At 36.3% G+C, this 12,686-nt stretch overlaps 1 protein-coding gene across 3 annotated transcripts in view; it reads right to left on the bottom strand.

The window, feature by feature from the left end:
- Nucleotides 1-12,686, bottom strand: part of LOC120627980 — a 102,380-nt gene that overhangs the window by 18,760 nt on the left and 70,934 nt on the right. The gene's annotated exons all lie outside the window — the stretch shown is intronic.

The raw sequence follows: 12,686 nt of genomic DNA, 5'->3' as shown, positions 1-12,686 counted from the left end.
ATTCAAAAATACTTGATAATCAGGATTGCACTTAATAATCGCCTTCTTGGCTTAAGTTAGTAAAAACAACAAAAATTCAAGTCAAAGGAAAAGTCAGTAACGTTTTTAATTTTAACTTCACGCGGTCTTCACGCTTCGTTACCACTCCATTCAACCAGAACTTTTTTGGCGCCCAACCATTTTCGTGCTTGGCGATGAAAACTTCTCCACGGAACTGTAAAGCGACAACCGAGGTGAAAGTGACGCGGAATTTTTATAGCTGCTTTTGATATACAGGTTTATTAAAAATCGCACAAATAATACTAACACACTTAAACGATTTTAATCATCTGTTAGAGTTAAACGGTTCTGCAAATAATATATTTAATACCTTAGTACATAAAGTCAAAAAAGTTAAATGTCAAAAGTACCTTTACTCGATTAGTCCCATAGATGGCACTTATGATGGGTACATTACATGCTAGTTTTACCACCGTGGTGGAAAACGGCCTAAACCACGATCACAAATTCTCATAGTTTTTTTTAAATATAAAATATACTACGACAATACACACATCGCCATCTAGTCCCAAAGTGATAGTTTGATTTGATTTGAGACCTGAGACCCTGTATTGAGCTTAAAATAATTACTGCCAATTGCGAAATGCAATGAAGTTGCTAACCGACTGTTCGAGAAACACTACTAAAGTGTAGTGGTTTTTGATGTTTGAAAGAAAGAAAGAAAGAAGAAAGTAAAACTTTTATTTGGGTATACACACAATAAAATTAAAATGCAACTTATAGTCTACACAACAAATAAAGGCAGTGGCGTGCATACAGGGGATGCAGTAGCGAACATAAAGGGTATGCACAGGGTATGCAGATGATATAAAATGAAGAAAATCTACAGTACGAGTTATAAGAAACTTAAGGATTGGCATTGTAAGAGTTATGAAAAGCCTACCCTTAAGTATTTGTAACTTGTACTGGAGATTTTCTTCATTTTAAATCATCTGCATACCCTGTGCATACCAAAATTCAAAATTCAAAATTCAAAATTCATTTATTTCAAGTAGGCCTAATATAAGCCCGTCAGATCCTAATGGCGGAATGGAAGGGACGCCTGGAAAATCCCAGCGCAGGGCATGCCACTATAGCGGCGATAAGGCCCGTTATGGAGGATTGGCTAGGGCGCCACCATGGTGCCCTATCATTTCGGCTGACGCAGATACTAACCGGACACGGTTGCTTTGGTAAGTATTTGTGTCGCATAGGTCGGGAGCAATCGCCCGGTTGCCACCATTGCGATGACTGCCTCGAGGACACGGCGCAGCACACCTTAGAGGTGTGTCCAGCTTGGGCAGGGCAGCGCCGTGCCCTCGAGAATACGGCAGCTGGTGGCCTTTCGCTTCCAACTATAGTTCAAACTATATTACGGAGCGAGTCAGCGTGGAATACTGCTGCCTCTTTTTGCGAGGAGGTGATGTCCGCAAAGGAGGCGGCGGAGCGAGACAGAGAAAGAACATCAACACTCCCCTCTCGCAGGAGACGAACCGGGCGCCGGAGAGCAACCAATGACCTCCGGCCTCCATGAGTTGTAGGCGCGCGGGTGGCGAATTAAAGGGGAAGTTTGCCACCCAAATAATGACAGGCCTAAGAAGGTGGCGTGCCGTGTAGTGTACGCCTCTCTGGAGGATTTGGCAGCGATCAGGCCAGTGATGATAGGACCCGCCATGCACTGGGGGGTCAAAACCTTGGCGAGAGTGCGGTGAATACGCAAGTGAACCCCGTGCTCTCACTTATAGGGCTTTCGAGGGACACACAGAGTTTTTAGTGGGTGCAAGTCCCACATAACTACTCCGTTTCCCCAATGGAGTGGTATGCGTCAGGCATTTTCTCTGTATAAAAAAAAAAAAAAAAAGGCCTAATATAAGCACTTTTGAAACGTCAAGTCTGTCTGTTTGTAGTGATTCTACCAACGGTTCGGAAGGCAGATTCTACCGAGAAGAAGCCGGCAAGAAACTCAGCAGTTGCTCTTTTCCAACATCAACAATTTACATTTTGCATTTTAACATTCATTTTTCTATCTTGTGAGAGCTGAAAGCGGAGCCGGATGCTTCCAAGCAACCTTGTCATTAAAAAATTCATCAATTGTATAGTAACCTCGCTGTAATAAATGTGTTTTAACAAATTCTTTAAACTTGTGCATTGGCAGGTCCAAAATCACCTTAGGAATCATATTATAAAAGCGTATACTCAATCCCACAAATGATCCCTGTACCTTACGCAGACGATATGCAGATGACACTAATTTATGACCATTTCTTGTAAGTCGACTGTTTATGTCCACTTTTTGTTTATAAAGTCTAATATGTTGTCTTACAAATTATTATTACTATATTGTTATAAATATATTGTGAAGCTACAGTAAGTATGCCTATTTCTTTAAACTTCTCACGGAGGGATTCGCGTGATTTAAGTTTATATATTGACCGTACAGCTCTTTTCTGCAATATAAATATAGTTTCGATATCAGCTGCTTTACCCCATAACAAGATTCCATAGGACATAACACTATGAAAGTACGCAAAATAAACTAGCCTAGCTATTTCAACGTCAGTAATCTGTCTAATTTTTCTGACTGCGTAGGCAGCCGAGCTTAGTTTACCCTCTATGCACGCCACTGAGGGTATGCACAGATTATTCATTAAGCGGGCATATGAAACAAAATGAAAAAATCTCTAGTAAGAGTCATAAAAACCTTAAGGGTAGTCTTCGTAAGAGTTATTAAAAGCCTTTCTTTTTCTAGATTTCATATTTTTTGCATACCCTGTACGCGCCACTTATTATAGGTACGGTGCGATCCCAAAATAGTCTTTACTCAGCATGTTAACTGTGTCTGTTAAGACCCAGCGCTGATCTTCCGTGAAGCCAGACGTGACGTTTGGACGGTAGGCACTGACAGAGCAACGCTTGAAAACTATGGATATGCTATAAAATAATCTAATTTAAAAGTATTATGTTTCAATATTAGTCTTGTACACGGCTTCTGTGTTTTCTTAATTCTGAGCTTCTAGGCAAGCGCGCTCCAGCTTAGGCTACATAATCATTTGCCATCAGATGTGATTGCAGTCAAGCGCTACTTTATAAATAAAAAAAAAAAAAAAACTGATGCAAAATACGAAAAGTTTAACAAAACCGGCAAAGCTTTTACTCGTGCACTAAATTTAAATGGTGCTAAGATACCCTTATTTGGTTTATCTGCTCACCATGCAAGTTGCACATACTGGTATCTGCATCCTAGCCGCTTATAAATAGAAAGTAGAAGTTATGAAGTCTCTTTGAAGATACGAAAGCGACAAAAAGATAATCTGTGAATATACTCGTAAATAAAGCCGATAGTGTCTACTCTCGCCGTCTTAGTAATCGCTTAATGAAGTAAAACTTGGTGATTAACGTGTATGTACACACTTAATAGCATGACATTTTACTGTATTTGTTTAACCTGCGAAGGTTTTCGGCGATGTCCTTTCATCGTCTTACACTAAACTACGATCATCGAAATGAGATACATCTTGGAGAGTAGTTCAAAGTTTGTATTAAACGTAAGCTTATAGAAAAGTCCTATTATATAAAAGGTTTGGATGTGAATTATTGCTCTATCCAGGTTGCTCTTCTAATAATTTTAAATGACAATGTGAGACTTAAACCTAGCCGGGTGTTCTGTTTTTGCTATCACCAATAGCAAAAACAGAACACCAGGGTAAGTTTGTTGAGGGCTTCTTCTTAGACCAGGGCACCTACGTAGTTTTATTTTCAAGTTTACCAATATGGTTATCGCCATTATCTCACCACCATGTACGCTTTTCTCATGTAATGTACGTATCATAAGTGCCATCTATGGGCCTACTTGAATTAAGATATTTTCTGACTTTGACTTTGATAATTAGCATAGTCAATCTAGAATGTGTGCTTGTGAGTTAATGGGATTTAATTACTAACTTTCCTTTTCTCTACAACGCAAATTATGTAAATATTTGTCCCATTATTTATCTGTTTTCGCAAGCCACAGTTTTGGCGACCTCCCTGAAACAGCAGTGAGCGTTGTGGTTTTAAGTTGGCGTTCCTTGCTTTGCATCTTTTATTTCCGAATTATCTGGTGTAATGGGAGGCTTCGGCCGTGGCTAGTTACCACCTGTCTGTATTTACGTAATCATTAATCACCGTAAGTGGGTTACGCGGAATTGTCGTTGCTTATGTGAAAAAATTGTGCGCGATGCCATCATTAACATTAGTTTATAACCGTCCCCCTTCTAGGCATAGGCTTTCATAGAAAAGAGTTTCTTACAATATAGAACCACCACACTGCACCAATGTCGACAGGCGGGCTTTAACGATTATTAAAACGTCATGTTAGTGATATAACTGGGTCCGACGTGACGATTTTACGTTGTAGTTTTGCCAAAATAAAATCTCGTACCAACTGAAAACTAGCTAGATTGCTTATGACAAATTTTGTAATAAGTGGACTTGATTATTCGAGTTTTAAAATGTAAATTATTCCTACTTCTAATATCTTCTAGAAAATATCTTCATGTTCCTAGAGAAAAAAACCTGACGAATGAGTAAACAAATTCACTGATAAGTCTCTCGCTATGAAATTTCTATAACTTGCAAGGCAAGATTTCAGTACTTAGCAATCCTAGCTTTCCTGGCCACATCACGAGGTCAATGCTACTAGATGACTTCAGATTATGCCTAGCTGTATCTTACGTGCATTAAGATGTTCTATTCATTTGAAAGGTTAGAGAAATTTTCAAAACTAGAATATGAGTAGGTATACATGTAAGATTGTTTTGATACGGTGATTGGAACGTTTACCCACGTGTGTAAGTGTCTAATAGGACGTGTATTTTTACACATGCATTTTGCATTCTCGCCAAAATATAGCGCCAATCCGCGTGAAGGGGTAAACTAAAAAACACACTATTGCATTGTAATATTTAGATGTCTATGGATTTTACAAAGTGTTATCGAATAACGAAATACTGTTACTGGTACTGTGAAAGTGCATACGTATACGATAAGGAATCACCCTGTAAAAATATATAATTAAAAGGAGACTATTTATTTTTCCATACAAACGAATTCAAAACATTCTGTGTTAACTTATGACAATCCTATTAAAGATAAAAGACCGACACGCGCATAGTACTTACGCTACGCGGCGCGTACCTAATAATGTGACAGTAGTCACTTGATTTTAATTAGGCATGTGATGTAGGGCTGTCATATTTCTTTCAGTAAATACTATGGCAGTGGTTTGCTCAAAAACAATTAGCGTCGCGGTTTCACAGATAAATCTCAGTGACAGTACATAATGCACCTCTAAAGCCTGTGAAGATTATTTCGATTTTCATTTACACTTTGTATAGTTACATTACATACACTTTATAAATATACAACCAAGGTAAACCAATCAATACTTACAATGACCTTATCTATATACAGTTATGTTAAGTCATGTATAAAAACTCCGCACCATTTCTTTAAAAGGGTATCACGTTTAATAGGCAAGAGTTTAGTTAGACTTTATTTATGAAGATAGGCCTTGTCACAAATACTTTGCGAGTCGATGGCAGCGACCCCGCTGGATGTTCGCCGTGATATGCCAGTGCTGTTGCCACAGGTGTAAACGTTTGTTAATGCAACCTTCAAGTTTAGTACTGTAGTAAGATGGAACGCGTATTTTATAAAAGTTGAAAGTCGGAACAGCGGTGTTTCGAACCTCGAGATTTATTCACAGTCTGTAACGGTGCATGAATGTTCTCGCATTCATTTGCTGTCATCAATAGCCTGCAATAATCCACTGCTGGAGTCAGTGGCGTGCACTTGGTTTCTTACCAGGGTATACATATAGCAGGAAAATTGTATTAAACGGCAAAAATCCTCCTGCTATACGATATGTATAAATTTTAGGGTTTGCAGTACTTTTGTGCATGTATGAAGTGCCGCCACTGGCAGGACCGAAGGCCTCTCGAAACGCGAGGATTTGCCCATAACCACAACACCGAGCATACGGTTTGGTGATCGCAGTAGATGGTAGTTATACAGAGGACGCTGCTGCCCGTTTTCCGTTACACAGATCGTCCGTCCTTTACGAGAGAGAGACGTAAAGTTCCTAAACCCTACGCTGCTTATCTCGTTTTCCATAGGAGGTTTACAGAGCTTAGAACTCTGCTGATCTAATGAGGGAATAAGGGCCTTACATAAAATACCAAAACTTTGATTATACGTGCTCTTCGACTCGGAGTACAGATTAATGAAAAATAAGACTATTAAGTCGTTCAGTTCTGCCATATCTCCCTAATGCGCTACAGCGTACTCCAATAGATAATTACTATTCGTCTGCAGTTTGTTTGCCTAGCAGAGATCGCTTATTAGAGATAAGACCTCCAAATTTGTACAACTGTAATTCAATTTATTTTAAGTTTCTTGGTGTACAATAAAGTATATTTTTTCCGTTATATAATCGATACAGCCCATTGCGGGCTTACAATGTCGTGCATAGAGTGTATGCAGATGGTATGAAATGAAGAAAATCTCCAGTTCGAGTTAAATACTTAAGCGTAGGCTTTTTGTAACTCTTACAATGCGTATCCTTAAGTTTTTTATAACTCGTACTGGAGATTTTCTTCATTTGATATCATCTGCAAACCCTGTGCATACCCTCTATGCACGCCTGGGGTTGGTTATGGTAGTAGTTCTCTGTTTTATGTGCATACCTACATATGTATGTGTATATTTAACTAGTAATATGTATTTAAGTTTATATCGTTCGTAAATCGATCTTAGTATCGTTTTTTTTTTTGTTAACCTGGCTTTCTATTTGTATGTGCAATAAAGACTTCTTCTTCTTCTTCTACTACATACTATTTTAACCTAAATACGTAACTTATAAGTAACTTAAGTACCTATCAATGGAATATCTATTCCGCTGAAGGAGATTAACCGTTCTCCTAAGATAAAAGCTCAAGAAAACGGACTGACCCGCCACGATCTTTAGATTCCCATTGCAAATAATTAACATGAGCAAATTATAAAGACATGACTAATTCGCCAGCAACAATAGAATTGCCAGGCAAATGTCTGAATAAGTATTGTAGCACACTTTCTCTTCAAAATCTTTATTCACGATGTTCCCATACGTTTGAGGACATTCATTCAGAGTCAATCAATATGAAATATTGTGTTTATTTCATCGGGCTTTTGTGAGAGCCCAGACTTATTATGTCAATCAACCCTCATTATTATCAAGGCGTCATAGTTTTGTATGAACCCGGCGGCCTTATTGTTGTGAACATACTTGTTAAGATTCCATTTTATTACAAAGAGTTGGGGCCCTTATTTTCAGTCATACATATTTTACCCAATACAAAAGACTGATTGATATTGAATAGAAACTGGTCAATAACTGGTGTCCGAACACGAATAAGGTAAGGTCTAACGAATGATTGTGTTAATGGCTTAACGATAGGCATGCCATTTTGTTTATTAATGTTCCTATCATTAATTTTTATTTATTAGGAGGCGAAATTATGAGCTTCGTCCCACGAAAATAATTGAAAGCAATTCAAGAAATTTTAACTGGTACGAACCGAATACTAAAATGACAATTCCCATGCAATTTGTTTTTCTATTTTCTTTTTGGATTTTCCTGATTTTCTTTTTTCCACCGCAAACTATTAAGGCAAATTGTTTAAATAATAAAATTAATAAATTCATTAGAAGCAGTATACCTGTAGGTTGTAGCAGAAATTCGGATTATTTCTTACTTTTTACAAAACATCTAAATTATTTTAATAAAAATCAATAAAGGAAAAAAATATATTTAAGAACGAATGAGCAATTATTAAAAATCATTTAAATTGACTCTAAACTAAATATAATATAGCAGAACCTATTACTATTGAAAAAATTAACATTAAAATCTTTGTTATAACTAAGAACAATTTTATTTAGTATTATTATAAAAATAAAATTAAACAGTGTAGTTTTTAGCGATTCTTATTGCTCGCGTATTTTAATGAAAACTGCAAAAACTTTGTTTATAGTGATACAAGTTTATAGGAAAGTAGGCAAGGTTAAACGGTTAATACCTTCCAAGTTATTTCTAATTTTTGTCAAGTAAAGTAATATATTAAATTTTTGAACGAGTCACTTTCACAGGTGAAGGTTAAGGTAGAAATCTCCTCCGCTAATGAGACAGGCTTTCTTACCTTAGCCTATTACCTTTCACCTGAAACTTAATTAAGAATGAATAATGTTTGTTATTTTCATTGTTGAACCGTAAACTGGCCTGGTTTTGAATTAAAAAAAAAACCGAAATATCCCACAGCCGGGTAAAAAAGGTTTCAAAGAAGAGAGAGCTGAGGAGCAAGTGGCCACATTTTGTGACATGACCGGATTTGATTTCAGAACGTTGAAAACTAAAACGCGACCTAAAATACTACGTTGCCGCTTCGTGCACTTTGCAATTTCCACTTTTTGTTAATTTGCTTCAGAGGTAGCTTTGTAATTTTTTTCAGTCGGGAAAATTTTACCTAAATTTTATTTAACGTCCTAGTGCTGGGCATCAGTGGCGTGCACTTCATACATGCACGAAAGCACTGCCTACCCTAAAATTGATATATAACTTGTATAGGGCTAGGATTTTTGCCCTTTTTTGCAACTCTCCTGCCGTATGCATACCCTGGTAAGGAACCCAGTGCACGCCACTGAGTGGGCATAGACTTTCTCTCTCATAGAAGAGCATAGACCCACCACGCTGCTTTAAATCTGCTTGGCGGGTTTTAACGAGTATTATCACAATCTGAAAAACCAGGACACGCAGCTAAACGTGCTCGCCGAGGCAAACTACCAATTAAAAAAAAAGTTGAAAAGGGTCTTAAATAATGTCGTAAATTTAACATAATGAAACAATTAAGTCTAGGTATAAACAAAGGTGAGTTTAAAATAACCTTTGAACATCCCCGCGAAGTAAAATTATGCAAACGACCGTTTCTATGGCATTACTGGCAATTTACAATACTATTAAGTGGAAATAATAATGCTTATGTTACAATCCTTGAATAGGTATGCTACAATTTAAGGATTCTTGATTATAGCAAACTAAAATGGATTTTATGACTGTCACATTAACGTAGATTTCTGCTTAACTCCGAATAACAAAGTATTTTGCCCTCGTCGCAGAATGTATAATAACACAACGTACCTCGTGCGAAGCTATCGAAGCTTTAATTAGAAGTTTAAAGTAAACTAAAAGTTACACGTGAATTAGTCTTTTCCAAAATTATTTCGACAATACCACGCCACAAAACGCTTTTTGAGTCAGATCAATGGAACACGCGACCAGTTCGGGTTTTGATAATAAATTTATGGGCATACGAAATACTAAGATTCTATTTAGCTAAACATGCGTGGCATATCGTGATATAAAGTGCTACGTTAGCAAGGGATACATGGTATCGAAGAAAATAGTACAAACAACAGTTAGGTATACCAATTTAACATTATAAAAAGTATGTTACAAACATAAAACTCAAGCCATCTAATCTGAGACACATATTTAAGTCGAAGTTAAAATGAATTTATATCTCAGTAACGCTTAAATTCTGCTCTTCTCTTTGATTGCGGGAAAATAAAGCTATCAATGAAAACTTTTGTTCTCCAATTTCTAGATGAAACATTGGATGTCAATAGGTATATATTGTGTATAACATGGTCGAAATATCGACCAGTATCTTAATATTATCGTGGTATATATCCGTTTACTATTTCAAGGCAATATGACATAACTGAAAACGTTGAACGATAACGTCCCTTAGTAATTCAACCTCGCGTTATTTACATTGCGATGCTTCTCAGTTTCGGAGTTTTTGTGTGCGCGAGCCTTACGAAGATGAGCTGTACCGCTATTCAGGGGAATTGCGACAGAGTATTGAAACGCGGTAAATGTCAGCCGGGTTGAGTTTTTGCCCCTCACTGAATTGTGTGTAAAGGGCACACTCGATAGCGTCTGTGCGAAGAAACACTATACCAATATGAAAATAGGTCATGTACTAAAAAGCCTGTGGCCTAGTTAATGCCTGTTAATTTATTATACTAGATGTTGCCCGCGACTTTCTTTGCGTTATTTTTAACAATCCCGTGGGAATCGTTACATTTGTTTTTTTTTTAGCTCCCTATTTGCAATTCAAATCGAAATTTAAATAAAAGCTTTGATAAGTTACCGCCTTGTTTCGGAGAAAAAATCCGTTCCATTTTTAAATTTCACAACAAATATGAGTTTACGATACTATAATTAATTAATAATTTACTTGGGCGCTAAACCACTACAGATATGCATAAAACTTTTGTCGGTCGCTGCTCGCATGTGTCTGGCCAATACTCAAACTTTCAGATGGGTTTGAGAAAAAATAATTGCTTGCCTACATATGTAAGTTTTCGAAAAGTAATTAAAAATGTAGTTAGCGGTAAACACAGTAACACTTTTGCGTAGTTATTTTTCGGTAGGTCAGTGGCCTACCAGTGATTTATCTAGCGTTTAATCACAAACCTGTTAGCTAGTTTGTAAACTATGGGTCACACGCAAAGTGCGGAATACGAATGGCCTGCTTAGCTTGAAAATATGGCTTTTATTCCAAGCATAACTTTATAGGCTTTTATATACAGAGCCATATAGCAAGATAGATTTTACTAAAAACTGGAGATTTTCTTCATTTTATATCATCTGCATACCCTGTGCACCCTCTATGCACGCCACTGGTTGATAATGACGATGATGTAAGTCTTTACAACTTTCTTCTCAAAGGAGGAAGTTACTAATGCGCCGTGAATGTTTTTCTTTGTAAAATCTTAGTACCTAATATTGAACAGAAATCGGTAACAATTTCGATGACTTTATTTCTTACTAGATGACTCGGTCACCTTCGTACCACCAAGTGGCGTGCACTTCATACATGCACAAAAGCACTACATACCCTAAAATTGAAAAATAGCTCGTGTAGGAGGAGGATTTTTTCCATTTTATGCAATTTTCCCACTGTATGCATACCCTGGTAAGAAACCCAGTACCACCTAATTAAATAAAAAACATATTTACAAATTAAAATTTACTTCTGATATTATTATTTTTACTCAACAAGCTGAGGAACTTTCATTCTTGCTCCTCTTACCACGTATTATTATAGTTATTTTATAAAACCAAAACAAAAACCGTTATTTACTTGCAAGTAGGAATGTTACTTAGAAATGCTAACGTAAGAAAAATTTCGCAAACATAGGCGTGTCAGTGTCAATAGGTATCACTTAGCTAAAACCAAAGTGCTAGAAATATTGTGAAGACATTTGGCATTTTGATATGAGGATATTAATCGACCTCAAGTTGAAAGTACCGTCCTATTGTTTAGTCAGCTATAACTGGTCTTAATGAACTCGCTATTTAAGACTTGCCATGGCTAGACTCGGGGCTTTACTACAACTGCATAAAGCAGGATTATTTTATAAAATAGTTTATATGATATACCTTGACGACCTTAAAATAAGGATTATAATTCTAAAATTCCAGTCCACAGTCTTAAATTTAAATGATTGAGTGTGGTTTCAAACTATATCAATATGAAATACGCATCCAATCTGTTGAAGTTCAATGTATTGTTATAGTACTTAAGAATTCTATCCAGCAATATAGCATTTGGTACATCAAGCGAAGCATATTTTTTGCGTCGTTGCTAGTCTCGGTAATATATTATTACCCAGTCGATGTTTATATTTACATTAAATAAAATACCTTTTGAGAAGATACACACATTCTGTTATTAGGTAATTCATTTAATTATTTGGTTTATACATTGTTCGATTGATTGATTGTTAATGATTTTCCTTCCAATTAATTTAGACTTTAAATTTTGATTGATCGATTGACACATTATTGATTGCATCTTGTGTAAAAACTGATGGAAGGAAAATCCTTTGTGATTTATTAGTATAACTTTATATCGATCTCGGTTTTTAAAGTTTCTTCTTTATATCTTTACACAGAAGATATTACTTTCGCTTAATACTTTACTACTGCTAAAAACAAACAAGTCCCAACACGCGGGACTGGCATTTTGAAAAGTAAAGACGTTGTTGTAATCGTACTGGTAGTTCCTTAGATAAGCGCAAGACATACAAACAAACTGTTCAGCTTTTAATACATATATAGACACATACATTATAACACTACACTTCCGTTGTAATAATACTCAGTACTATTGCATTACACAACCATTCCTTTTGATGTCATTTCATGGAAATGCGCAAATCACGACTGCATTTCTTGTTGCGACTTTTACTTTTGTTCGTCATTAAACTAAAGGATCAAACGGACACAGCCTTACTAGCTGTATATATATATAATATATTTAACTAGTAATACAACTAAAATCTTCTTCTACTTCACATTACTTCTAAATAGAGACTAGAAAGTTTCTGGTTTCAAACGATTTACTGCGAATTAGTATTTTATATTTTTAGCTAGCGTTCAACATACAGCATTTCACCTCTATATGCATAAAGAATAATATTTAAATTTTAAATTCAAAACCCCCGACCTCTAATATCGTGTACATTATTGTACTAGTCAAACCCTTTCATTCATTACC

The sequence above is a fragment of the Pararge aegeria genome, chromosome 12 (genome assembly GCF_905163445.1).
Source record: "Pararge aegeria chromosome 12, ilParAegt1.1, whole genome shotgun sequence".
In the NCBI taxonomy this organism is placed as follows: domain Eukaryota; kingdom Metazoa; phylum Arthropoda; class Insecta; order Lepidoptera; family Nymphalidae; genus Pararge; species Pararge aegeria.
The sequence above is the reverse complement of the archived record's forward strand: the minus strand, read 5'-3'. Positions and strand labels throughout refer to the sequence as shown.